A 27,308-nucleotide genomic window follows, 5' to 3' on the forward strand; every position below is an offset into this window, starting at 1 on the left:
TATTCGCTGAAGAACTTAAAGCTTTAATTACTTCTTTGTCCACTACCCAAATTCTTTCTGACAACTTGGCCTAGAACAAATACTCCAGCTTATATTTAGGTAGTCAACAAGCATTTAAAATTCAAGGCAGTGGGGGGATTCCCAAAAATTACAGATCTCCAGGAGGAAAACTAGCATATAATCAAATCAGGATAGAAAAATCCGAAGTAATATTTAAATGAAAGAGGGTAGAGCAAATATAGTGACAATAAACTCTAAGTAGTCAGACCAGGAGAAATCTCAATATAGGCTAGTCAGTTCATCTGGAAAGAAGAATAAGAATTGAATTGACTGAGGAAATCTCCACATGTGGGGTAACCTACACAGAAACCCAGGTACCAAGCAATTATTATTCTGCAAAGCCTTTCCAGGTGCTTTCTTTTTTCTAGAAAAGAGAGATGGCCAAGAGAACAAGTTTCCTAATGACAGTTTTAGTTACATGTTTCAATACTCTAAAGAGCGTCAGCCATGGCAGTGTGAAAAAATGTCTCCTTAGAAAAAAAACATGATTGCCAATTTAAGTAATTCCTTCAATCACACTAGCTAAAGGGGTCATCTTGCTCATAAAAGATGACTTCAGAAACCTAGGCTAGGAAGAACACTCTCTTGGGAAGTGTATCAGACACTACCTCGGTTCTCCTCCACAACATTGTCTCACTGTCCCTTAAACACCTTCTCAGTTTCCCTCCACACCATTGCCTCAGCATCCCTGAGGACAACCAGGGACATTATAGGGGGTGGAGGAGATCCTCCCTATTGACTACAAATTAACTACATACCCGGAGCTTCTGGATTCTCCTACTACTTCCAAACTTGGATGAAATCCTTCACCAGGGCATGGAATCTGACTTTCCAAGTGGAAGGGCAGGATGACACCGCTCAGAACTGTGAGTTAACTCTCCAAAGACTGACCTTTGATAATGGGAAACAGCAGCCAGAGAGGAGATGGGCAGATAAATTCCCTCTCCCTCTTTGCTCTCATGAACTGTTCTATCTATTCTATCTGGAGATATTGCACATGGTCAAGCACATGTACTTGCTGAATAACCAGCTGTGTCTCTTTGAGGATCATCATGACACAATTACTAACATGGCAATCTAATCACCTTGCTTTGCTTCTCAGAGCTTCTCGCTTCTCATGTCTTTTCCTTCACTCTTACTGTTTTGAAATTGTACCGCCAAATAAATCGTCACTTAATTTCCAGTCAGTCTCTTGTTTCTGGAGAACCCAGGATACAATAGCAACAAAATCCAAAAAGAAGTAAAGAACCTTGGATTACGAATTGACACACATTAGTTCTAATCTGGCTATAATTGGTTCTGTTATTAATTAGCTATTTGATCTTGAACAACGAACATTCTGAATTCTGTAAAATGGGACAGGAGTTAGAGAAGAGGGACTAAGCTTCATGACTGCTGGGTCCCTTCCAGTTCCAGTGCTTTATGATCCTTAGGAATTAAAAACCTCAAAGCCTCAAACAACCCATTGGAAAATGGGTCAGTGTGAAAACCATGGAGTCCTATATATCCCAATTCATTTGACCATATCCATAGTTTGGATCAGCTTTATGAAATACATCTATAACCTAATCTTAGCTCTGAAACAGGGCCATTTTCATTATCATCAGCAGCCAATGTTATCTGATGTGTAACAGTATATTCTGCAACTTAACCAAATCTCACAAATCCAATAAAACCAGGCCACAGAAGTATAAGACCACATCTGTTCTGAGGAGAAGTTATAAATACAAGAATATTTTTAAAAACCGAATATCAAGCAGTATCAAGTGAAGGAAGCCAGTCACAAAAGACCACACATGGTAGGTATAACTTTGTTTATATGAAATGTCCAGCACTGGCAAGTCTATAGAGACAGAAAGTAGATTTGTGGTTTGCCTCAGATCGGAAGCTGGGGAACTGTGGACAGACTGCTAAGGGGCATGAGGTTTCTTTTGGGGGTCATGAAAATATTCTAAAATTATATTGTGGTAATGGTTGTACAACTCTGTCAATAAACTTAAAGCCACTGAATTATGTACTTTAAATAGATAAATTATATGATGTGTAAATTATATCTCAATAAAGCTCTTTTTAAAAGTAATGGGGCTGTTTTATTGTGGGGAGTGAACTGGCTCAGAGGCAAAAATATGTGAGGAACAAATAGACATTTTTCTGTAAGAACAGAGCATTTTTAAAGATTTTATCTTTTAAATGACTCTGGAAGGGGAAGCATACAGTAACTTTATTTATTTCTGTTTGACACTAAATTTCCCCAAGCAGCAAAGAGCCAGGATCTTTGGGGACAGACAACAGGAAAAACTTAGAAACCTGTGCAACTGGCAGAGAAGTTTTAATGTGAGCAAATGCAAGATGACACATTTGGTGGGAAGAACCCTCAACTAGCATCAATCACAAACTACAGAAGGGACCTGGGAGTGAGCAGATTATCCAACTCAACAGAACATTTTGGAGAAAGCTATTATATACAAGGTATTGTCTTAAGAGCTGTAGTAAAGAGGGAAATATAAGATGATACAAATAGATTCCCACTCCCTCCTCGATTTCAAAGAGTCTTTAAGGGAGAGAACATGCACATTTCAAGGCCAGGTGAATAAATGCTATGATAGAGTCTGCATAGGTTCTAGAAGGGTAAAGAAAGCCTTCATAGAAAAACTGGAATTTTTCTGGACCTTAAACATCTGAGAATATCAAGCCAATAGGCCGGATAATAAATACAAAAACTAAATTATTCTACTCTTATTTAAAACGAGATATTCTTAGTATGGGTTTCTCTCTCTCTCTCTCTCTCTCTCTCTCTCTCTCTCTCTCTCTCTCTCTCTCTCTCGGAGTTTTGTTCTTTTACCCAGACTGGAGTGCAGTGGTGCGATCTTGGTTCACTGCAACCTCTGCCTCCTGGGTTCAAATGATTCTCCTGCCTCAGCCTCCTCAGTAGCTGGGACTACAGGCACACGTCACCATGCCCAGCTAACTTTTTTTTTTTTTGTATTTTTAGTAGAGATGGGGTTTCACCATGTTAGCCAGAATGGTCTCGATCTCCTGACCTCGTGATCCACCTGCCTCGGCCTCCCAAAGTGCTGGGATTACAGGTGTGAGCCACTGTGCCCAACCAGGATCACTGTATTTTATAAGAGGTAAAGGGAAACTTCATTTATGTAGAGACAGGTTTCTGGACAAATCCCTGGTTTCAAATTCAGAAACACCTTTAAAAAAATAGTATTTAAGTTTCAGATCAAGTCCCTGAACACCTGGCAACAAAAATAGCTGAAAGTGCTAAAGAGCTGCACTGGCTATTTGTAGGAAAAGCCTTCTTCCAATTTGCTGACAATGTCTACGACACAAAGGAGAAAAAGAAGACAAGAAGGAGAGAGCTGTCAGATAGAACAGAGACTAGAAGCAGAAGCAGAGGTTCGAAATGATGACAGAGTAGGCAGCAAGGTTGCAAGTAGCAGACACTGGCACATAAGAAAGCCAGTTACAAAAGAGGGAGAAAAGAAACTCATTCTACAGCCTAATCCGACAAAGAGTTACCAGCTCATAAGCAGCCCTTGAAGGCAGCGAGGGAAGACAGCATGCAAAGAGTGCCTAAGGACATGCTCCTTAGTATCTACTCTAGGAGGATACCCAGAAGCCTGACAACCAAGGCAGTTCAAGGGCCCAGGGGAGAAGAGGCTGTGACAGTGCCGAGCTCTACAGTGACAAATTAAATCATTCAGCTTCATGCCCTGCACCATATATATCTACAACACAGAACACTGACATTCCTAAACATGACCTTGAATCAAGAATAAAGTAAGATAAACATTCTCTGTTTAAAAAGGTACATCTTAGAAATATTCCCTTCAAAATTAAAGTCAAAATATTTGGGGCAGAAATAATAAAATCCTCAACTATATAGCACACTTTTTTTAAGTCCCCAAATGGCTTATGCACTGATGACCTAGGACAACAGAAATTTCATTCCATAATGGAACAAGAGGGCAGCTAAAAGACAGAAATGATAATTCTATGAGGACTACCTACAAAAAAGAAAAGGTGAGAAGCCACTTAATTACATAAAATAATGAAAAAGGAAAAAATCCCTGACACACTCTTATTCTTCAAATCTGAATCTGAGAGTAGTTGGATTAAGGGCTTGAGCTCTAACAGAGGAACTCAGACAGGCCCCTGTCTGCAAACATTTTATATTCCTTAAAAATATATAGGCTCAGTGAACAGGAAGAAACTGTTTCATATTTTTCTATCCTCCACAGTACTTAGACATAATGTCTAGTACACAACATAAACTTTCAAACTATAACACTCTTCCCTACCACTTAACAACTAAATCTTATTTCACTGTGTACTTGCTGCTGCTTTTGATTAGCTCAGAAGAGTAAGGCAGTATCCTCTCACATTTTTCAGCTCTTGACACAAAGATACATCAATGGGGAAATCCTATGTCCTTCCTGACTCCCTATTCCATGGGATTTACAATGCAATTTTATCATTATATTCTCTTTTCTCTCACTTCCCACAACTTAGACATTCCAGCTTTTCTCAATATCATAGTGACTTAACTCTGACTCCTTCACAGTCAAAATCTAGTGGCAGATTTCTGGGACAAGTCTCAATGCATTTGAAAGAGATTGTGGTTTCAGTCTGGGCTTAAAGTAGACAAACTGTAATGCCCATGGATGCTCTCACAGCCTCAGTCCTAAAGAAAAGCGTGGGGTTCTCCCAAGCTTCACCAAGATTACTGCTTTTTAGCAGTAAAGGGTGGCCAGTGGTCTCTCACTATTAGTCTGGCCCTTTGGCTGGACTATTATTATTACCCTTTATACTTTGAATTGTTTAGAGCTTCTGATATAGGCCATAAATGTGTAACTACTCATTCCAGCCTTTATGCCAGTCCAATTTACCTGCTGCTGTCAGGGAAGTCCATAAAGTTTGACATTTGAGATTTGAATCAGAATGTTAAATTTTCAAAAATTATTATTACTCGTTGCATTAAAATAAGCTGGGGCGGGTGGTTATGAATGTTGCAGGATCTCTGCTTTAAATTTCCAGCCTTTGTCACGGTCTTATCTAATGGTGAGATGCATTAACATCTTCCATATGGTGGTACATCTGAAATACTGCCAGCAGTCACTTTCCCCCACCATTTTCTGATACCGGACGTAATACCTCTCTTTCAAAGATGGCATGCACATGCTTGCTGAACAAATGAATTGTACAGATACACGAGTGGCTAGGGACAGTTCATTCTTCCTGACCATGTCTTTTGTGAGATGCACAAAGCTGCTAGGCTGCCAGATAGTGAGGTCAGTGGGAAATATGACAAATCACAGGTTAGATACATGTGCAGGAAATACAATCTGAGTAGCCTTGCTGCAACACATTTAGACAGTAGTCTATATGCTCTTTCAGAGTGATTTTATCATTTATTTTCCTGATGTAAATAAAGACTTTATTTTCTTGTTTGGTGATGCCTTTTTACTTTGCAACAAACATTTCTGGCAGCAATAAACTTTAAAAAGTTCATGTTTAATAAAAATTTAAGTCCCAAATTTCCTTCTCAAGTAAGTTGATTATGAATATGTACACCACACACAAAATATTGTATCCACCATAGGGACCACAGAGATGCTACTTTCAATATTAAAACTAGAAGACACAGTCTTTCTGAAGAAGTATCAGTATTACTTCAAAAGTTAGTACCTACAGGCTGGGCGCTGTGGCTCATGCCTGTAATCCCAGCACATTGGGAGACCAAGACAGGCAGATCACTTGAGTCCAAGAGTTCGAAACCAGCCTGGCCAACATGGTGAAACCCTGTCTCTACTAAAAATACAAAAATTAGCCAGGCATGGTGGTGGGCGCCTATAATCCCAGCTACTCGGGAGGCTGAGGCAGAGAACTGCTTGAACCCAGGAGGTAGAGGGTGCAGTGAGCCAAGATTGCACCACTGTACCCCAGCCTGGGCAACACAGTGAGACTCTGTCTCAAAAAAAAAAAAAAAAAGTATATGGTTACATGCAAATACTTTACCATTTATATAAGGGATTTTGGTACCCTCAAGGGGTCCTGGAATCCGCCCATATACAGAGGGACTACTGTAATTTTTTTTTAATATAAGGAGTATGGTGAAGTATGGTAAAGGTTGAGGTTATTGTACACGGATATCTAATTTTTCCTTGGTACCTTTGTTAAAAAAAAAAAATCAATTGACTGTATACATGTGAGTCCATTTCTGGACTCTATTCTGTTTCACTGATGAATATATCTATCCTTAAGCCTAAACCATATGATTTTGATTACTGGTGCTTTATATTAAGTCTCAAAATCAATGAGAGTGAAATCTCTAGCCTTTTCTTTTTCAAAATTGTTTTGGCTATCTACGTTCTTTCCATTTCCACGTGATTTCAGTTTGTCAGCTTCTTTTTTTAAAAAAAGCCAGCTAGGAAGAGTTTGTATAGAACTAGTAAAATGTGTAAGTAAATCTATCTAGGAATACAGTTTTATTTTTGGTTTTGAGATTTTAAACCATTAATTAAATTTCTTTAAAAGACATAGGGCTACTCCAGTTATCTTTTTCTTCCTGGGTGAGCTTTGGTTGTTTATGTCTCTCAAGAAATGTCACTTCGGTTGTCAAATTTATTGGCATAAATTTATTCATGTATTTATGTATTTTAATATAAAACAGTCTAAAGTCCACCAATGTATAAAACAATTTTTCAGTCAAGAATTAAATATTTTGAAAATTAGGCTTTCTGCTCCTCCCGTTTGACAACAGCATCTTCTTGTGCAGGGCCAGCTGCACCCCTGGGACACCATGGTGAGGGTGAAGGCCAGAGTAAAGCAATTTAGTTGTACTGGGCACCTGGTCACCAGGGCTGCTTTTAACTCTGGCAAAGTGGATATTGTTGCCATCAATGATCCCTTTATTGACCTCAACTACATGTTCTAGTATGATTCCACCCATAGCAAGTTCCACAGCATCATCAAGCCTGAGAATGGGAAACTTGTCATCAATGGAAATCCCATCACCACCTTCCAGGAGAGAGATCCCACCAAAATCAAATGGGGTGACACTGGCACTAATTATGTCGTGGAGTCCACTGGTATCTTCACTACCATGAAGAAGGCTGGGACTCATTTAGATGGGGGAGCCAAAAAGGTCATCATCTCTGCCCCCTCTGCCGATGTCCCCATGTTTGTAATGGGTGTGAACCATGAGAAGTACAAAAACGGCCTCAAGATTGTCAGTAAAGCCTCCTGTACCACCAATTGCTTAATTCCCCTGGCCAAGATCATTCACGACAATTTTGGCATCATAGAACAATTCATGACCACAGTCCATGCCATTACTGACACCCAGAAGACCATGGATGGCCCCTCTGGGAAACTATGGCAACGATGGCTGTGGGACTTTTAAGAACATCATCCTTGCATCTACTGGCACTGACAAGCCTGTGGGTAAGGTCATCCCAGAGCTGAACAGGAAGGTCACTGGCATGGCCTTCCATGTCCCCACCACCACTGTGTCAGTCATGCATCTGATCTGCTGTCTGGAGAAACCTGCCAAATGTGACGACATCAAGAAGGTAGTGAAACAGGCTAGGTGCAGTAAAACTCATGCCTGTAATTCCAGCACTTTGGGAAGACGAGGTGGGTGGATCGCTTGAGGTCAGGAGTTCAAGACCAGCCTGGACACATGGCGAAACCCCGTCTCTACTAAAAATATAAAAATTAGCTGGGCGTGGTGGTGCATGCTGGTGATCCCAGCTACTCAGGAGGCTGAGGCAAGAGAATCACTTGAATCTGGGAGGCGGCGAGGTTGCAGTGAGCTGAGGTTGCACCACTGCACTTCAGCCTGGGACTCCTCTCGGGACCGTGGGCGGAGGTAGGGGAGGTAACGAAGCAGGCATCAGAGCGCCCCCTAAAGGGCATCCTGGGCTACACTGAGAACAAAGTTGTCTCCGACTTTAACAGTTGACACTCACTCTTATATCTTCGATGCTGGGGCTGGCATTGCTCTCAATCACCACTTTATCAAGCTCATTTCCTGGTATGACAATGAATTTGGCTACAGCAACAGGGTGGTTAACCTCATGGCCCACATGGTCTCCAAAGAGTAAGACTCCCAGACCAACAGCCCCAGTGAGAGTACAAGAGGAAGAAAGAGGACCTCAGCTGCTGGGGAGTCCCTGCCATACTCAGTCCCCCATCACACTGAGAATCTCCCCTCCTAACAATTTCTATGCAGATTCCCTGAAGAGGGAGGGGCCTAGGGAGCCCTGCTTTGTTACATACCATCAATAGAGTCCCTGTACTCAAAAAAATTATATAATAATTTTTTAAATCCTCTTTTACTCTCGAAAGTGAATGGATGATAAATTACACTTGTCAACTTAGGCATAATCCACTGCCAGTATCAATATCAGTATGACTTTTTAAGATTTTCCTATAACTTTAATGACTTTGAAAGTCATTTTAGCTGGGCATAGTGTTCACACCTGTAATCCCAGCACTGTGGGAGGCCGGGACGGGAGGACTGTTTGAGCTCAAGAGTTTAAGACCAGTCTGGGCAACATGGTGAGACCTGTCTCCACAAAAAATTTTTTTAAAAAAATCAAAAAATTAGCCAGGTGTGGTGGCATGCACCTGTGGTCCCAGCGCCTCTGGGGGCTGAGGCACAAAGATCACTTGATCCCAGGAGGCTGTGGCTGCAGTTAGCTGTGATCACATCACTGCACTCCAGCCTGGGCAACAGAGGGCGACGCTGTCTCAAAACCAAAGAAATCTTCAGAAATCTGATGTGTATTTTACACCTACAGCATATCTCAACTCAGACCAGTCTCATTTTAAATGCTCAATAGCCATGTGTGGCTAGTGGTTATCGCATTGGGCAGCACAGAGCTAGAGCCTTGCTACTTAAAGGATCGGCATCACGTGGGAACTTATATTAGAAACACTGCATCTCAGGCCCATCCCCAGACCTACAGAGTCAAAATCTTCATTTTAACAAGATGACCAGGTGATTCATATAAACATTAAAGTTTATAAGACAAAACCTGCAGCAGAGTTTCCTAGCATGTATGATACGGCAAGGTGTTACAAGTGGGCTTAAATAACAATCCCTTCAGCTCTCAAGATGGCTGGGGGGCCCTGCCATTTACCTCTTCTCTGTTTACTACAGTATGTCATGCAAAAATCCTTTTCTTTCTCTTGAAACACAGGAACACAATAAGATATGTACAGGGATGACCGCTGAAGAATCATCTATGAAAGAAAAAATATGGAAATCATCCAAACATCCAGCAATGGTAGGTGGGACAAATTGTGATATATTCAAACTATGGAATACAATGTTTGAACTAGATCTGAAGATTAGATATGAAAGCAATATTTTAAAAGTTGCTTAATATTCAATATAACATTTGTATATGCTGTTTAAGTTTCTGTTAAGTAATCATTTCTCATTCCAAAGACAATGCAAAAAACTTCAGTACTGCTTGAGAGTCGTATTTCAACCACAGATATTTTCCCCATTGGAAAGCTGTTTTCATTTTAGAAAAATGGGTTGTTTGAAGATGAAAGTCTTTTATCTTTTTTCACAATTTGTTTTGGTTATATGTTCATATATTCTTATTAAATATTTCATACACTTTATTGCAACTACTTTGTTATTTCTACATCTTAGATAAATGCTGAAAAGGAAAACTATTTCATTGTTCAACTAATTAAATAAATTAAGAAAAGAGCAGTTTGTGTAGAAATTGGAGAGAACTATGTTTTATATGAATCACAAGAGTGTTCACTGTGGAATGTAATTAAATGCTTTGCCCTCTGAAACTTGATTTTTGTGTATCTGAGACTTATTAACAGTGCTAACTGCTAAGGGTACTGTTTATCTTGTTCTGGGCATTGCAGTTTCAGTTTTTAAAAAATTCTTGAAAATGTATTCTGTGAAACTATTCATACCTCTCTTCCTGCAAATTTTCTCTTAAGAACTAGGTTTGGGGCAGAAATGAATTGACATTATTTTTTCATTTGTTTTGTATGGTATGAAAGATTTGTAAAGCTTTGCTCAAAGTTGTGTGTATTTGTAAACACTCTCATGACATTTTCAATTTTATGTGTAAATTTTATTGTCTGTGTTTGGTGATTCTGACATTAATGAAAGAGAATATTTTCCATTAGATTTAATTGTTTTCCTCTCAAAAACAGTTGCTTAATATTAATATAGTATATTACAATGTATGTAAAATTTAAAATATGCAAAATACTGTACATTGTTTATGGATTTATATCTTTGTAATATATGCATAAAACATGGAATGACTACCAACCAAATTTATGACAGTCATTGCCTTCAGGGAGGAAAGAATGAAAATAGAATTGGGAAGAGAAAACAGGAAACTTTAACTTTATAATTTTAGCAATTTTCTAAAGCAAATATGAAAAAAGGTTTACATTTCTTTATTTTGAGTAACTGGTGTTTGGAAGTATATTTTGTTATCTTTGTTCGTTTTGTATTTGGGGAGTTATTTTTCAAGAAATATAAACACAACCCAACAAATATGGAAATTAACATAAAATTTCAAACAAAACAGAAATATACTGGCCAGGTGCAGTGGCTCACACCTATAATCTCAACACTTTGGGAGGCTGAGGCGGGCAGATCACCTGAGGTCGGGAGTTCGAAACCAGCCTGACCAACATGGAGAAACCCTGTCTCTACTAAAAATACAAAATTAGCTGGCTGTGGTGGTGCATGCCTGTAATCCAGGTACTCGGGAGGCTGAGGCAGGAGAATCGCTTGAACCCGGGACACGGAGTGTGCGGTGAGCCAAGATCTCGCCATTGCACTCCAGCCTGGGTGACAAGAGCGAACTCTGTCTCAAAAAACAAAAAACAAAACACGTTGCCTCTACCTCTCCCTTTAGAGAAGCTTAGAAAAAATAAAAGTGAAAAAATCCTACTGAAATAATATCAGAAAGCACACTGTAGTCTTATATTACCTCCATTTCAAATCCAACTTTCAGAAAAAGAAGAAAACCATTTTGGGTAACCAAATAACAAGACGCTTTTAAGCCCCAGAATTTGAAGATCACTGAAAAATGAAAATTATGTAATGTCTTGTACTCAAGATGCTCTGAAAATTATTTTTGAATTCCCACACCATTATCATTAATGGACACCAGCTGCGGGCTTACAGTATCCTGGGTATATTACACAATAAAAACATAGACAGGATGTCACTGCACATATGCCATGCGCACAGCTTGGTTCTAATTAGCATCACTGAGAATAGACATTTATTAAAGAAGATGGTGTAGTGGTTAAGAGCATAGGCTCTGGAGTCAGACCACCTGGCTCAGTCACCTATGCAATGTGTGACTTCAGGCAAATTATTTAAGTCTCATTTCTTCCTTTGAAATAACTCACAAAGTTGCTATGAGAATTAAACAAAATAATGAATATACAGTACTTAGTATAGTGTCTATCTCTTAGTAAGCACTCAACAAATATTAAGGACTATCATTATTGGTACTACTGAATAATTATAATGCTAAAGAGGTCCTGGTAGGACTAGGGTTTACAAAAATATATGGCACAGTTTCTCAGCTTTCAAGAACTTACAATTTAGAAATCAATTCAAAGAGCCCAAAAGGAAGGATAAAATAACGAAGAGTATCATTTTCCTATTAAGACCTAAAAAATAATAAAACAAAAGCACCTTTAGTCACCCAACCCAAACAGGTAAATATTTAATCGATTTAGTCTCATTTGAATACCCAACAGAGTTAATAACACTATGCATATGATGGAGGTTGATTACAATCTAGTACACAGGTTGACTTAAAACTTTTTAACTGGGTTTATCCTTGAGAATGTATTGATTTTGGTCGTGATACTGATTTCATGACCCACTCATCCTTAAAGAGCCAGCTGAGAGACCGCTACCACCTACCAAGCAGGTAACAGTAGTCTGTAAGCATATAAATTGACCTACATTTTGTAAGAAATATTTTTCATCTTTAAAGGTCAACTTATATGCAGTGCTTTAGAGTTTGCAAAGTTCCTGCAACTCATTACTTTTTATCTCCATAATTGGGAGATGAACATGACATCTTTCACAACAATTGTAGGGCCTTCATTCAAAACAGATGATACAGTTTGTCAGATAAGGTGACTTTATATCATTTTACTCAACCAGTTCCACTTTTTTTTTTCTTAACTCTTAGTGTTTTGAGATTAAAGAGTAAATATGCTATGCACTGATTGTTTTTCAAAAACAAAACTGACACTCAGAAAAATGAGGTTTTGAACTCCAGGTGCTCTGATTTGCTGTAAAGCTAACGCATAAATTACGTTCTCAGCTTCACCTCCCACTGTCTACCCCATGTTTTCTGCTTTATCTTTTCAAGATTTTTCATCATGGATGTAGGTGTCCAGGTTCTTGTTTTCAATTTAAATCAAAATAATTCAAGAAATACTCGATTTGGCCGGGGGCAGTGGCTCACGCCTGTAATCCCAGCACTTTGGGAGGCTGAGGCAGGCGGATCACAAGATCAGGAGATCGAGACCATCCTGGCTAACCCGGTGAAACCCCGTCTCTACCAAAAACACAAAAAATTAGCTGGGCGTTGTGGCAGGTGCCTGTAGTCCCAGCTACTCGGCAGGAGAATGGAGTGAACCCGGGAGGCCGAGGTTGCAGTGAGTCGAGATCGCACCACTGCACTCCAGCCTGGGCGACAGATATAGGCTCTGTCTCAAAAAAAAAAAAAAAAAAAGTAAAAAAAAGAGAAATACTCAACTTAATAAATCAATTCAAGCAATACCTACTAGCTCTACCAGCTCTGGATGGCTGCTGGAGAGGTCCACAGATAGGTAAGTCTCTGCCTTCAGAGAATTCACAATCTACTTTCAAAAGCTATAATACGAGGTCAAATAATAAGGGCCACATAGTCGTTCACGATGTGATAGGGATTCAAAGATTGGAGAGTGCCCTCTGGTGGAAGGGGAAGAGATGATCAACAGAGACTTCAAGGCATTTAGTAAGTTTTACACAGAATTTCCATAGTAAGAACTGAAGGAAGACAGGCATTCTGCGGAACAGGCATTATGCAGGAAACTAGTGGCAAGGGGGTGTTCAGGGAAAAATGAGTTGTTCAGATCTATCAGAGTTGAGAGAACATGTTATGAAGGGCTTTGAATATTAGGCTGGAAAGTCCTATAGATAACTTGATATTAAATGAGTCATCGAAGTTTTTAGGCAGGAGGGTTAGGTGATAAGAACTTTACTTTGGGAAGATTCATCTGATGGCAAGTGTGTAAGAGGAGCCCAAGTGGGAGACTTTGGACTTGGAGGCCACTGAGAGGGTTACTACAATATTTTAGAAGAAGTGAAACTGCTCTTTCAAGATTGTAAGTAAAGGGAAGGAGACAAAGAAGTTGGTAGCTTAAAGGAAAAATAAAATTGGGCAAAGCTCCCCCTCCATTCTTTTCCTTAAAGGGGCAACAAAGACCTGAGATTGTATGAAGGCAGAAAAGAAAGATTAATAGAGAACAAAATATTATTGATGCTGGGGGAAGAAAAAGATCAATCACTGAATTAAAGTCCAAGAAGAAGAGGGATGGAATGGACCAGGTGGACGTATTCATTTTGAAAAGGAAAATTCCTGTACTTCAAAAGAGAGAGAGAGAGTATAAAAGGGAAAAGAGTAAAAATACATGGAAACTTATTAAGTCGAGACAGAGGAAGTTGAAGAATTTATGGCAAATAATCTCAACTTTCTCAGAGAATAGGAGGTAAGCTCATTTGCATTGAGAACTGGAGAGAGTCTGGGTATGTGCCATGAATTGGTTGTACCTGGAAAAGATATTGAGAGGGATAGAATCATGAGCAAAAAAGTACTGATTAAAATATTGCTAAGACATCAAAGTAAATGCAACAAATAAAAAACAGTTAAAATGGTCATATTCAAAATGTAAAGACTTTTGTGCTTCAAAGGACACTGACTTAAACAGTGTTAGGCTGCTATAACAAAATAGCATCAACTGAGTAGTTTATAAACAGTATAATTTATTGCTTACAGTTCTGGAGGCTGGGAAGTCCAAGATCAAGGCACCACCAGATTTGGTGTATGGTGAGGGCCTGTTCCTCATGGATCATGCCTTGTTGCATCCTCAGAGGGTGGAGGGCAGAGACAAGCTCCTTGAGCCTCTTTTATAAGCATACTAATCCCATTCATGATGGTGGAGCCCTCATGACCTAATCACCCCCCAAAGGCTCCAACTCTTAATACTATAGCATTGGGGATTATTTCCAATATATAAATTTGAGGGAAATATCAACATTCAGACCATAGCAAACACTACCAAAAAAGTGAAAACACAACCCACAAAATGAGAGAAAATATTTGCAAATTTGGTACCTGATAATCATCTGGCACCCAGAATATACAAGGAACTCTTAAAACTCAGCAATGAAAAACCAAATAATGCAATTTAAAAACAGGAAAAGATTGAAATAGATATTTCTTCGAGTAAATACAAATGGCCAATAAACACATGTAAAGATGCTCAACATCATTTATCATTAAAGAAATGCAAATCAAAACCACAGTGAACTATTCCTTAACTGCCAGGATGGTCATAATAAAAAACACAAATGGACACAATAAAAAATAACAAGTGTTGCTAAGGGTGCAAAGAAACTGGAACTCTCACATATTGCTGGTGGTAATATAAAATGGTTCAGTCATTTTGGGAAACAATTTGGCAGTTTCTCAAACAGTTAAATATAGAGTTACCATATAACCCAGCAATTAATTTCATTCCTAGATATATACCCAAGAGAAATGAAAACATATAGCCACACAAAAACTCACACACAAATGTTCATAGCAGCATTATACATGATAGCCAAAAAGTGGAAGCAACTTAAATGTCTATCACTTGATGAATGAGTAAACAAAGTGTGGGATATCTGTATAATGGAATATTATTTAGCCATAAAAATGAAGTACTAATATTAATACATGCTACAGTATGGATGAATCTTTCAAACATTATGCTAAGTGAAAGAAGCCAGGCACAAAAGGCCACATATTGCAGAATTCTGTTTATATGAAATGTCCAGAATAGGCAATTTGGTAGAGAAAGTAGATTAGTGGTTTCCAGGGGCTGAGGGAATGGGAAAATGGGAGTGCAGAGTGACTGCAAATGGGTATGAGATTTCATTTTTGCAGTGATAAAAATGTTCTGAAATTACATACTGGTGATGTTTGTACAATTTTGTGAATGCTAAAACACAATGATTTGTATACTTTAAAGAGGTGAATTTTATGACATGTGAATCTTATGTTTAAAAGATTGCTAGCAAGTTTAGATGACCTGTATTTTGCTCCAGATCTATTCAGAATGGAATCATGATTTTCTCAGGCTACAATATATCATACAAGTCAGATGTGAGGGTTACTGTGAATAAGGTATTGGGAAGGCAGGAAGGCAGAGTCAAGGAATGAATAGCACATTGCTGAAATTGATATCTATAAAGCCCAGGCTCTTTCAAAACCCAGTAATAAAAATACAAACAATCCAATTAGAAAATAGGCAAAAGACATACACAGACATTTTACCAAAGAGGATATACGGATGGCAAATAAGTACATGAAAAGATGTTCAATAACATTAGCATTAGGGAAATGCAACTTAAAACCATGAAATATCACTGTACACCTATCAGGATGGCTAAAATAAAAAATAGTGACAACACCAAATGCTGGCAAGGATGCAAAGAAACTGGATTATTTACACACTGTCAGTGGGAATGTAAAATGGTACAGCCACTCTGGGAAACAGTTTGGCAGTTTCTTATAAATCTAAACATGAAACTACCATATAACCTAGCATTATTTTCCTGGGAATTTATCCCAAAGAAATGAAAACCTGTGCTCACACAAAAACCTTTACACAAATGTTCATAACAGCTTTATTCATAATAGCTGAAAACTGGAAGCAATCCAGATGTACTTTACCAGGTAAAGGTTAAACAAACTGTTATACCATGGAATACTACTCAGCAATAAAAAGAAACAAACTGTTGATACACTCAACAACCTACATTAATCTTCAGGTAATTATGTGGAGTGAAAAAAACCCCAAAAAGTTATAAAAGGTATCATTCAATTTATATGATATTCTTAAGATGACTAAATTATACAAATGGGAAAAGGATTGGTGGTTGCCAAGTGTCAAGGATGGGAAGGTGAGAGGTGTCTATAAAAGGGCAATAGGAGGGATCCTCGTGGTGACTAACACGTTCTATATCCTGACTGCATCAATGTCAGTATCTTGACTATGATATTGTACTGCAGTTTTGCAAGATGCTACCATAGGGAAAAACTGGGTAAAAGATACACAGGCTCTCCTCTTTGTATTACTTCTTACAACTGCATGTAAATCTACAATTATCTCAAAAAGTTTAATTTTTAAAAAACAGCTCAGGTTAAGGGAGAGGCAAGACAAACCAAAATCTGACATGCAGTTTTCATATTCATAATATGAGGATTATAACTACTAAGGAAATTGTTTAAATGTATACGAAGTAAGGAGATTTGGGAACACAAGGTCTCTTAATGACACATGGTGATTTAATATTACTTCTACCATTATTGAAATGGCTTAGGAACTACAAATGACTAACCATTTCCAGAGGATTTATTCTCAAGGACTATGATGGCATAAGTGCCTCCAAGGGTAAATTAATGATACCTGAAACCCATAGGAAACCAGGGCTGGGTGCAGTGGCTCATGCCTGTAATCCCAGCTCTTTGGGAGGCCAAGGTGGGAAGATTGCTTGAGTCTAGGAGTTCAAGAGCAGCCTTGGTGACAGACCAAAATCTTATTTCTAAAATAAAAGTAAGAAAAAGAAAGAAAGAAAGAAAAGAAAAGAAAAGAAAAGAAAGAAAGCAGATCCCCTAATGCAAGCTAGTCCCTCTCATTGAGAGTCTGCTTCTGTTCCAGAATGCTTGAATAAATAATGCTTGAACAAAAGCTTAAAGAATAAATCACAAAAGAATGGATCTAACTAATAGTTATGTGAATTAGAGATCTGCAGCTGTAACACATAAGTTAGCAAAACTATCTCCAGATTTGAATCTCACCTCACCAATACTGTGTGACCTCAGACAAATAATCTGTGGAGCCTCAGCTATTCAGCTTCCTCAAATATTATAAGAATCAAAGAGATTTTTATATATGCCACACTTGACATGGTAGCTCCATAAACTCAATAAATGTTTGCTATTATTAATAATCAAAAGGGGCCATAATTAAGTTGTGTAGTCCAACCTTTCCTGCATGAAAAGAACCACTCAACAGCATTCCTAACATCCTATCCAACCTTTACCTGAACATAGCTAGTGATAGGTAACTCACTGCTTTTCAAGGCAATCCATTCCAACGTTAGGCAGCCATACAATAGCTAGAAAGTTGTTCCTTCTATTTTTGTCCCAAATCATCTCTGTAACTTTCAAACGCTAGTGTTGGTTCTGCCTTTTTAAGCTACTGAAAAGGTCTGGCCCCTCTTCTGCACAGCATATCACCTGTTTGGCACCTGCTATCCCATTGTCTGGTATGTTTGGAAACTAGTCTGTAGTCTGTTCCTGTCTCATCATGTGACCCAGGACACATCTCTCTGAGCCTGTTTCCTCAACTTGAAAGTCAGGATTTCAGATCAAATAATTTCTCAGGCTTTCTTCCCCCAGAAGCAAGAGCTATACTTTTACTTATGTCTTCACCCAGTTATTCTGATTCATCCTCCCAGGCCAGTTTTCAGTCCCCACATCCACTTGGTGCCTTCCTCTGAGTACACCCTAGCTGGTTAGCATCTTTCTTAAAATTTGATCCCCAGAATAGAACACAAAACTAAGGTTCTCACACCTGTAATCTCAGCACTCAGGGAGGCTGAGGCAGGAAGATCACTGGATCCCAGAAGGTCAAGGATGCAGTGAGCCATGATTGTGCCACTGCACTCCAGCCTGGGTGACAAAGCAAGACCCTGTCTAAACTAAACAAAACAAACTAAAATTCTGGCAACAATAGTCAAGTGTACTATAAAACTCTCTCCTCTATACTTAATACAGTTTAAGCGTTTGTAACTAACATTCTACCACCTTGCTTTACAGTGAGCTCACAGCTAGTTATAAACTTGGGGTCTCTTCCCATAACATACTATCTTCTCCATCATGGGTATCCAGAGTTGATTTCTGGAACCTAAGTTCACGATTTTATGTTTATTTATGGTTAATGTACTCTTTTCCATCTGTTCCATTATTTCAGCCTATCAAGCTACATTGGACTCTTGTGTTATTCATTGTATTAGTCAAAGTACATTGACTGTATTCTTAATAATTACAAAAATACTTCTAAAACCTTTTAATATTCCACTATATACACAAGTGCTTGTATACAAAAAATGTTTCCTTACTATTGATGCTGAGATGGAATCTTGCTCTGTTGCCCAGGCTGGAGTAGAGTGATGTGATCTCAGCTTACTGCATCCTCTGCCTCCTGGGTTCAAGCGATTCTCCTGCCTCAGCCTCTTGAGTAGCTGGGATTACAGGCGCCCGCCACCATGCCTGGCTAATTTTTGTATTTTTAGTAGAGACGGGGTTTCACCATGTTGGCCAGGCTGGTCTTGAACTCTTGACCTCTGGTGATCCACCCACCTTGGCCTCCCAAAGTGCTGGGATTACAGGCATGAGCCACCGCACCCAGCCAAGTTCTTAAAACTTTAAAAATTTTCTTAAGGGTTCTGATTGTACAGACAGACAAAACATGCTTTAGACCTATTGACCTCATACGTTCTCTTTTAAAGATTCTAAAACTTAATAGTTCTAAGTATGACATAAAACAGTCAAAATAAAGAACAGGGTATGCCTCTCAGTGTTTTGGGACTGCCTGATAGAAAAGAACTCACTCCACACTACCATATAAATGTTTGCCCCTTTTTGCTACTGGTTATAGTAGCAAGTAATTCTCCCTCGTTAATACAGTAAGAGATTTTGAAACACAGCTAGACTACCTTGCCCTCTCAAGGTGGAAAAAAAAGATTATAATAAAAGTTTGCTGTTACAGACAATTTAACCAGCTTTAAAATGCTTTAGAATTGGTTACTGCTTACCTCCATTATAAAGCTTTGCAGTGGAAAGCTCTGGATGTTTTTGCTTTTGTAGGACACCAGAACATACCATGCTGTATTCCTTTATGTCATACTAATAATCATAAGAAGACTGTGTTCAGATTGAAAGAACCTCATTCAACTAATTGGATTATGATTTGAGATGGCAGATATTGTCCCTTTCAAAGACAAAATTGTCCCAAATTTGTGCTAGCAAAAAAAAACCCAAAAAACCAAAAAAAACTGTGCTTTTATTATCTATGTTTTATACCTGAATAAAATAAAAGATCAAGGGTGGACACAGGGCTCACACCTATAATGCCAGCACTTTGGGAGGCCAAGGTGGGACAATGTCTCGAGGTCAGGAGTTCAAGATCAACCTGGGCAACATAGTAAGACTCCATCTCAATTTAAAAAAATTTTTTTAATAGTTGGGTATGGTGGCACACACTGGAAGTTCCTGCTACTTGGGAGGCTGAAGCAGGAGGGTTGCCAGAGCCTGGGAGTTAAAGGATAGAGTGAGCTATTGATCACGCCACTGCACTCCAGCCTGGGTAACAAAGCAAGACTGTCTCTAAAGAAACAAAACTAAAAATTTTAAGATAAGAAATAGTAAAAGTTCATCTTTCAGGTAAACCTTAAGTATTCCTCTCCTTATTGCATGATTTCCTGTATATTTGCCTGTTCCAGAGTTTCAAATTCCTTTTCTTGACCCTTCCACACATTCTGCACACAAAAACATATATGTATAAGAGCAAACTTAATATTCAGCCCAAACACCTTGAAGTTTATTACTAATGTTTATAACGATATGGGTGTTTGCATACAATTATTGTCCATAAATGCTGTAGAAAATGTCCATAAATTAATGTAGCAAAATAATATATTAATTTGAAGACTGCTAAATGGATAAGGACTTGTGATTAATTTTTTTGGAACAATCAAATTATATTGACTACCTATTACATTCTGACATGTTAATAATAGCAGAAATGCAAAACATCATGGACATAGGAATCTTGATCCACTTCAAATCCTTGACCTTGCCCTGACTGCATAGTTTCATCCTTGGTTTTCTTTATAGGCCTTACAAAGGCTGATCCCACTGTCCAAAAGGGTCACTCTCTAATGGATGCCTAGTCCTGATCTCAAGTTAATAACATGCACTCTCAAGCCATTCCCTCTCCTGGGGCCATAAGGAGGGTGTTCCCACATTCTTTCCAGACAAAAACAAGTCCTCTATGACACCTATTCATATGAAATTTTAAAAATCTAATAGAATTTTGCAACTTACAACAATAAAACATTGGTATGAACTGTGAGCTAGATCATAAGGATATGTAATGATACTATTTATAACTAGATATGAGATAATACAGTATTTGTTAAATGGGATTCTATCCATAAATTCTGTCCAAATTTATGTTAACAATACTCCAACGCCATCTATTCTTAAAAAGGAGCCAGGAACTTAAGGCCTCATTCTGGAATACCCTCTCCAAGCCCTATCCTATATATCCACCCTAAATAAGACTCTGAACTGGGAAATGGGAATCAATTAGTTTGGCCTTGCACAAGTAATTTCTCCCTAACTCCTTAAGCATTATTACCATGTTTATCTATAAAATGAATAGTTTAGACAATATTACTGAATTTTAGTCTGCTTGCTCAGAATCATAGAAGCCCCCTAAAAGTAATAATTGGGCCTGGAAGTTATTTTTATTTCAAAAGGCTTGTTACACAACCCAAATAAAATACTCATTTTTTTTTTTTTTTCTGAGCTGAAATTATGGTACTAACCAACTGTGATTTTCTCATATTGACCAGAAGTCCTGGTTGGCTTTGGTCAGTAAAATTAGGAAACAATGAATTATTATTTAATCAAAGCAGAATAAATAAATATTTCAAAATATGGAGGCCATGAGAAACAGAAATAATTAACATGATCTTTGGCAGGAGAAAAAATGGAAATCACTGAGCTGAATTTTTTTTTTTATTTTATTTTTTCTTGAGACGGAGTCTTGCTCTGTTGCCCAGGCTGGAGTGCAGTGGCGCCATCTCAGCTCACTGCAACCTCCGTCCCCCCGGGGTTCAAGTGATTCTGCTGCCTATTCTTTCATCTAATATTTACTGTATACTTTTTCCTGTGCCAGGTTTTTCACTAGGTCTTAGGGTTACAGGGACACCATTGAGAAGTCCATGGCCACAGTTCAGTAAAGGGGGTAAGGTACCTTCTAGCTGCTATGGAAGGTCTATTTATTTGTTAATAGGGAAGCTAGTTGCTACAAGGAACTTTTAAAACTTCCTCACAAGGGGTGCAATACCTCCTGCCTGCTTTTCACAGTGATGTCAGCTTTAGTGCCATCACCAGGCATTTCTTAGGTCTGCATTTCAGAGGTCTAGTACTAAAACCCTAAGCACTAAGGAAAAGACCATTGGGGTCCCTCTGAGCTATAGCGTGAAGCTAGTGCTTGGGCAGCTCTGGGTGATAAGCAGCCATTACAGCGCCTTTCCCTGTCCAGGCCAGCTCTTAGTACAAGTAACTCCTGAGGGAAATGGCTGATTACTTGGCTGTGAATAGTATAAAATAGAACATGTTTGCTTCTTCATTCCACATAATAAATTCTTTTTTAAAAAATCACATAGGCCTTGGAGGGTTTCTAAACATAGTTGGTTAGACACAGAGCCATCATAAGTAGACCCAGAAAATATCCTCTCCTTGGCTTGAACATCAATGATTTTAATGAATTGGATGGGAAATGAAGTCTCAGCCAAGTAGATCTCAACTGGAAATTCTAAAGTGGTGCCAATTTTGAAGGAAAACAAATAAATTGCTTCAAACAAGAGACTGCTCAACTCTTGAACAGTCATAGTTTATTATAGATATTAAAGGAGTTAAAGGAGATGTAGGTTTATTAAGTCATTATTTCCGTCATTTAAAAAAGTTTCCCCTCTTAAAGTGAGTCCTGTCTCAACCTTTTTGACATTTATAATACAAAACACTTCATTGTAAATACTCAGATGATGGTATAAATATAGGGAATATCTCCCTATTTTAGACAGTAGTTTCCTTTTAACTTAGGGTTTAGCAAATCAAGGAAAACAGATATGTATATAGCCATGGAAGCTTTCAGAGTTGCCTCCCCTGCACGTTCTCTGTTTGACTCATTTTCTCTATAGACGTTCCATAGGAAAAGGAGTGTTCCAATTCAAAAACCAAAAAACTATCCAAATTCCATTATTCACTCCCCTGATATGAGAGCAGGAGCTCGTGAAAGCACAAGTCCTGACAAGCAGAGGAAAATACTCAGATAAATGAAAAGCTCTATGAACAAGTATAGAGGTTTTCTGGTCTCCAGACTTAAAATGATACCTCTCACAGTCATCTCTCAGTCTGAGATGTTCAGAAATGGGTATCTTAGAGTGACCACAGTTGTTACCAAAAATCTCAATTCAACCATCACATGTATTCTCAGAAATGCCAGATTCATCTGCTTGGCTAGCACAGATTTATTCTTGGATATAGACTGCTATAAGGAAATGTTGTGATGTCTGAAATAACAACACTCTCGCCTTGATACTTTCCCCAGAAAACATTTCTTTTCCTCACTCTCTTGGAACATTTTCCCTGAGGAGATCTATAAGCCAAGGACAACAGGTTATGACATATCCATGTCAATGGGTAACTGAATACATTTTAGGAAAAAACTGTCATTACCTATCATGGCTTAATGTTCATGCAAATCAAAGAAACTACTTTCCACTTAAAACACACAGAAACAATTATTTTTCCTTTTCTTCTCAAGAACTATGATGTACTACTCTGGAATAGGAATATTACTAGAGTAGCTTGAGGATTTGTTTGTTTCTGAGAAAAATCATTACAAAGAAATGGGCACTTATTTAAAATATTCTTAAATACATGGGGAATATATTCAATTGCATTGTCAAAAAACTAAACCAAAACTGTAAGAGATTACAGAAAGAAATTATAAATAACTGCAAGATTAAAAAAGAAGACAACAAGGACTGCAGCATGCTTAGGTTCAAAGCAAAAGAAATTTGATAATTCAAATAAATACAAATATTGATGGGAAAATACTAACTTTTTACCTTTTAATCAAAATGAGTGAGTCTAGAAAATTCAAAAAAATGTGATCACTAACAAATTTAGTAAGTACCTTTCCTTCAGATAGACAGGGGAGAAAACTAAGTGACTGGATGTATGAAGTAACTAAGCCAGAAAAGTTCCTTCAAATACTGCCTATTACTGAACAGGAAAAAACAGACATAAAATTATTATTATTAAATTTCACTAAAAAACAATTATCAAACATCTGCTATGGAAAGTAACTGTGCTAGATTTCATAAAGCTCATGAAGATGAGAAGGACTTACCTAAAAGTTACCATGATTTATGCATCCTTAAATAACAAAAGGTAGCCTCTGAAGATTTGGATTTTTACAGCTTGCTAAAGTGGTTAAACTATGTGTATTTTTTATGTCTATATTACATACATATGTTATACACTGCAGTATAAAATCCCCCAAGCTTATTCATTTATAAAACAAAAAATAAGATTATTGAGAATGGGTGGGAGGGGAGTCAATCTAAAACCTTTGCTAAAGGCAAATGCTGAATAGCTGAGTATTTTCCAATCAAACTTTTAAAAAATTCAAAAGGCATGACAACTGTTTTTTCGAATGTGGTTTCCTCCTTTTTCTCTAGAAAGAAAATATCTTTTCAAATCCTTTATCCTGTAATCTTTTATTCCCCCTAAGGGTTTAAATAATACCATGTAGCCCTATACTGGCTTAAATTATCAGACCCTCCCATTTATCCTAAACTTAGATGAACGAGAGGGGATTACCTCAAAAGGAGTTTTTATATAAAAATGTCATAGAGGACTTCCTATAATATACTTCAAAGACCACAAGTAAAAGTATGTCACTGTGCTATAATTCACATAGAATCTCAAGAATCCCAGAGTCAAAACAATCTTATAGAAGAAGAGCAAATTTATGTCTCACATTTCCTGATTTCAAAACTCACTACAAAGCTACCATAATCAAAATAGTGTGGTACTGTACTGGCATAAGAACAGACATATAGACCAAAGGAATAAAATAGAGCCCAGAAATAAAACATTATGCTATGTGAAATAAGCCCATGGCCAAATGATTTTTCAACAAGAATGCCAAGACCATTTAATGGGTAAAGGAAGTCTTTTCAACAAATGGCTTTGGGATATCCACATGCAAATGAATAAACTTGGATCCTTACATTATACAATATACAAAAATTAATTCAAAGTGCATCAAAGATCTACATATAGGAGCCAAAACTATACAACTCTTAGAAGAAAACAGGGGAAAAAATTTCAAGCCATTAGATTTGGAAGTTTCTTAGATATGAAACCGAAAGCAGAGACCACCAAAGCAAAAACAGATAAATTGGACTTCATCAAAATTAACAAAGGGCACTATCAAAGTACGCCAATGGACATAATCAACAGAGTAAAAGGCAATCCACAGAATGGGAGAAAATATTTGTAAAGCACATATCTAATAAGCAATTGATATTCACCTATACAGAGAACTCCTATAATCCAATAACAAAAAATATCCCAATTAAAAAATAGGTAAAGGACTTGAATAGATATTTCTCCATCAAAGATAAACAGATGGCCAATAAGCATATGAAAAGATACTCAAAATCACTAATCCATTAGGAAAATGCATATCAAAATTACAATAAGATACCACTTCACACCTATGTGGATGACTATTGTTTAAAAAAAAAAAACAAAAAACCCCAAACAATGTAACAAATGTTGTTAAGGATATGGAGAAATTAGAATGCCTGCACATTCCTCGTGGGAATGTAAAATGGTGCAGCCATTGTGGAAAATAGTATAGTGGTTCCTCAAAAAAGTAAACATAAAATTATCATATGATCCAGCAATTGAGCTGGGAGCTGGCCTAGCTGGCCTATAGTCCCAACTAATTGGAAGGCTGAAGCAAGATGATCCATTGGAGCCAAGGAGTTCAAGGCCAGCCTGAGTAACATTGAACTTGTCTATAAAACAAAGCCCATCTGGGTAAGTATACCCATATGATAACTATACCCATATGATCCAGCAATTGCACTTCTGAGTATATACCCAAAGAACTGAAAGCAGGGACTTCAATGGATATTTGTACACCCATGTTCATAGCAGTATTATTCACAACAGGCAAATAGTGGAAAAAACCCAAGTGTCCACTGAGAGATGGATAAACAAAATGTGGTATATACACAAAATGGAATATTGCTCAGCCTTGAAAGGAAATGGAATATTATTCAGTCTTAAAAAGGAAGGTGGAGGGGCACACCCAAGATGGCCGAATAGGAACAGCTCCAGCCTCCAGCTCCCAGTGTGAGTGACACACACAGGTGATTTCTGCATTTTCAACTGAGGTACCGGGTTCATCTCACTGGGGAGTGCCGGACAATCGGTGCTGGTCAGCTGGTGCAGCCCAACCAGCAAGAGGCGAAGCAGGGCGAGGCATCGCATCACCTGGGAAGCGCAAGGGGGAAGGCAATCCCTTTTCCTAGCAAAGGGAAACTGAGACACACAACACCTGGAAAATCGAGTAACTCCCACCCTAATACTGCACTTTACCAAGGGTCTTAGCAAACGGCACACCAGGAGATTATATCCCACACCTGGCCCGGAGGGTCTCACGCCCACAGAGCCTCCCTCATTGCTAGCACAGCAGTCGGAGATCTAACTGCAAGGCAGCAGCGAGGCTGGGGGAGGGGCGCCCGCCATTGCTGAGGCTTAAGTGGGTAAACAAAGCCACCGGGAAGCTCAAACTGGGTGGAGCCCACCGCAGCTCAAGGAGGCCGGCCTGCCTCTGTAGACTCCTCCTCTGGGGACAGGGCATAGCTAAACAAAAAGCAGCAGAAACCTCGGCAGAGGTAAATGCCCCTGTCTGATAGCTTTGAAGAGAGCAGTGGATCTCCCAGCACAGAGGCTGAGATCTGACAATGGACAGACTGCCTGCTCAAGTGGGTCCCTGACCCCTGAGTAGCCTAACTGGGAGACATCCCCCACTAGGTGCAGACTGACACCTCACACCTCACACGGCAGGGTACACCCCTGAGACGAAGCTTCCAGAGCAAGAATCAGACAGCAACACTCGCTGTTCAGCAATATTCTATCTTCTGCAGCCTCCGCTGATACCCAGGCAAACAGGGTCTGGAGTGGACCTCAAGCAAACTCCAACAGACCTACAGCTGAGGGTCCTGACTGTTAGAAGGAAAGCTAACAAACAGAAAGGACACCCACACCAAAACCCCATCAGTACGTCACCATGATCAAAGACCAAAGGCAGATAAAACCACAAAGATGGGGGAAAAGCAGTGCAGAAAAGCTGGAAATTCAAAAAATCAGAGCATATCTCCCCCTCCAAAGAAACGCAGCTCATCGCCAGCAACAGAACAAAGATGGACGGAGAATGACTTTGACGAGTTGAGAGAAGAAGGCTTCAGTTGATCAAACTTCTCAGAGCTAAAGGAGGAACTACGTAACCAGAGCAAAGAAACTAAAAACCTTGAAAAAAGAATGGATGAATGGATAACTAGAATAATCAATGCAGAGAAGACCTTAAAAGAACTGATAGAGATGAAAATCATAACACGAGAAATATGTGACAAATGCACAAGCTTCAGTAACTGACTTGATCAACTGGAAGAAAGAGTATCAGCGATTGAAGATCAAATGAATGAAATGAAGTGAGAAAAGAACTGTGGAGAAAAAAGAGTGAAAAGAAACGAACAAAGCCTCCAAGAAGTATGGGATTATGTGAAAAGACCAAATCTACGTCTGATTGGTGTGCCTGAAAGTGACGGGGAAAATGGAACCAAGTTGGAAAACACTGCAGGATATCATCCAGGAGAACTTCCCCAACCTAGTAAGGCAGGCCAACATCCAAATTCAGGAAATACAGAGAACGCCACAAAGATACTCCTCGAGAAGAGTAACTCCAAGACACATAATTGTCAGATTCACCAAAGTTGAAATGAAGGA

General features: G+C 38.6%; 1 protein-coding gene, 1 long non-coding RNA gene and 1 pseudogene across 14 annotated transcripts in view; 1 reads left to right on the forward strand and 2 right to left on the reverse strand.

The window, feature by feature from the left end:
- FRMD5 (FERM domain containing 5) overlaps window positions 1-27,308 on the reverse strand; it is a 338,272-nt gene that overhangs the window by 186,942 nt on the left and 124,022 nt on the right. The gene's annotated exons all lie outside the window — the stretch shown is intronic.
- Window positions 6,872-8,177, forward strand: LOC102119125 (glyceraldehyde-3-phosphate dehydrogenase pseudogene; annotated as a pseudogene).
- Window positions 9,257-11,780, reverse strand: LOC141407192 (uncharacterized). The gene is made up of 2 exons (XR_012414911.1): window positions 11,686-11,780; window positions 9,257-9,321 (listed from the first exon to the last, which is right to left on the reverse strand). It is a non-coding gene; the product is annotated as an uncharacterized lncRNA (long non-coding RNA).

The sequence above is a fragment of the Macaca fascicularis genome, chromosome 7 (assembly GCF_037993035.2).
Source record: "Macaca fascicularis isolate 582-1 chromosome 7, T2T-MFA8v1.1".
NCBI lineage: Eukaryota > Metazoa > Chordata > Mammalia > Primates > Cercopithecidae > Macaca > Macaca fascicularis.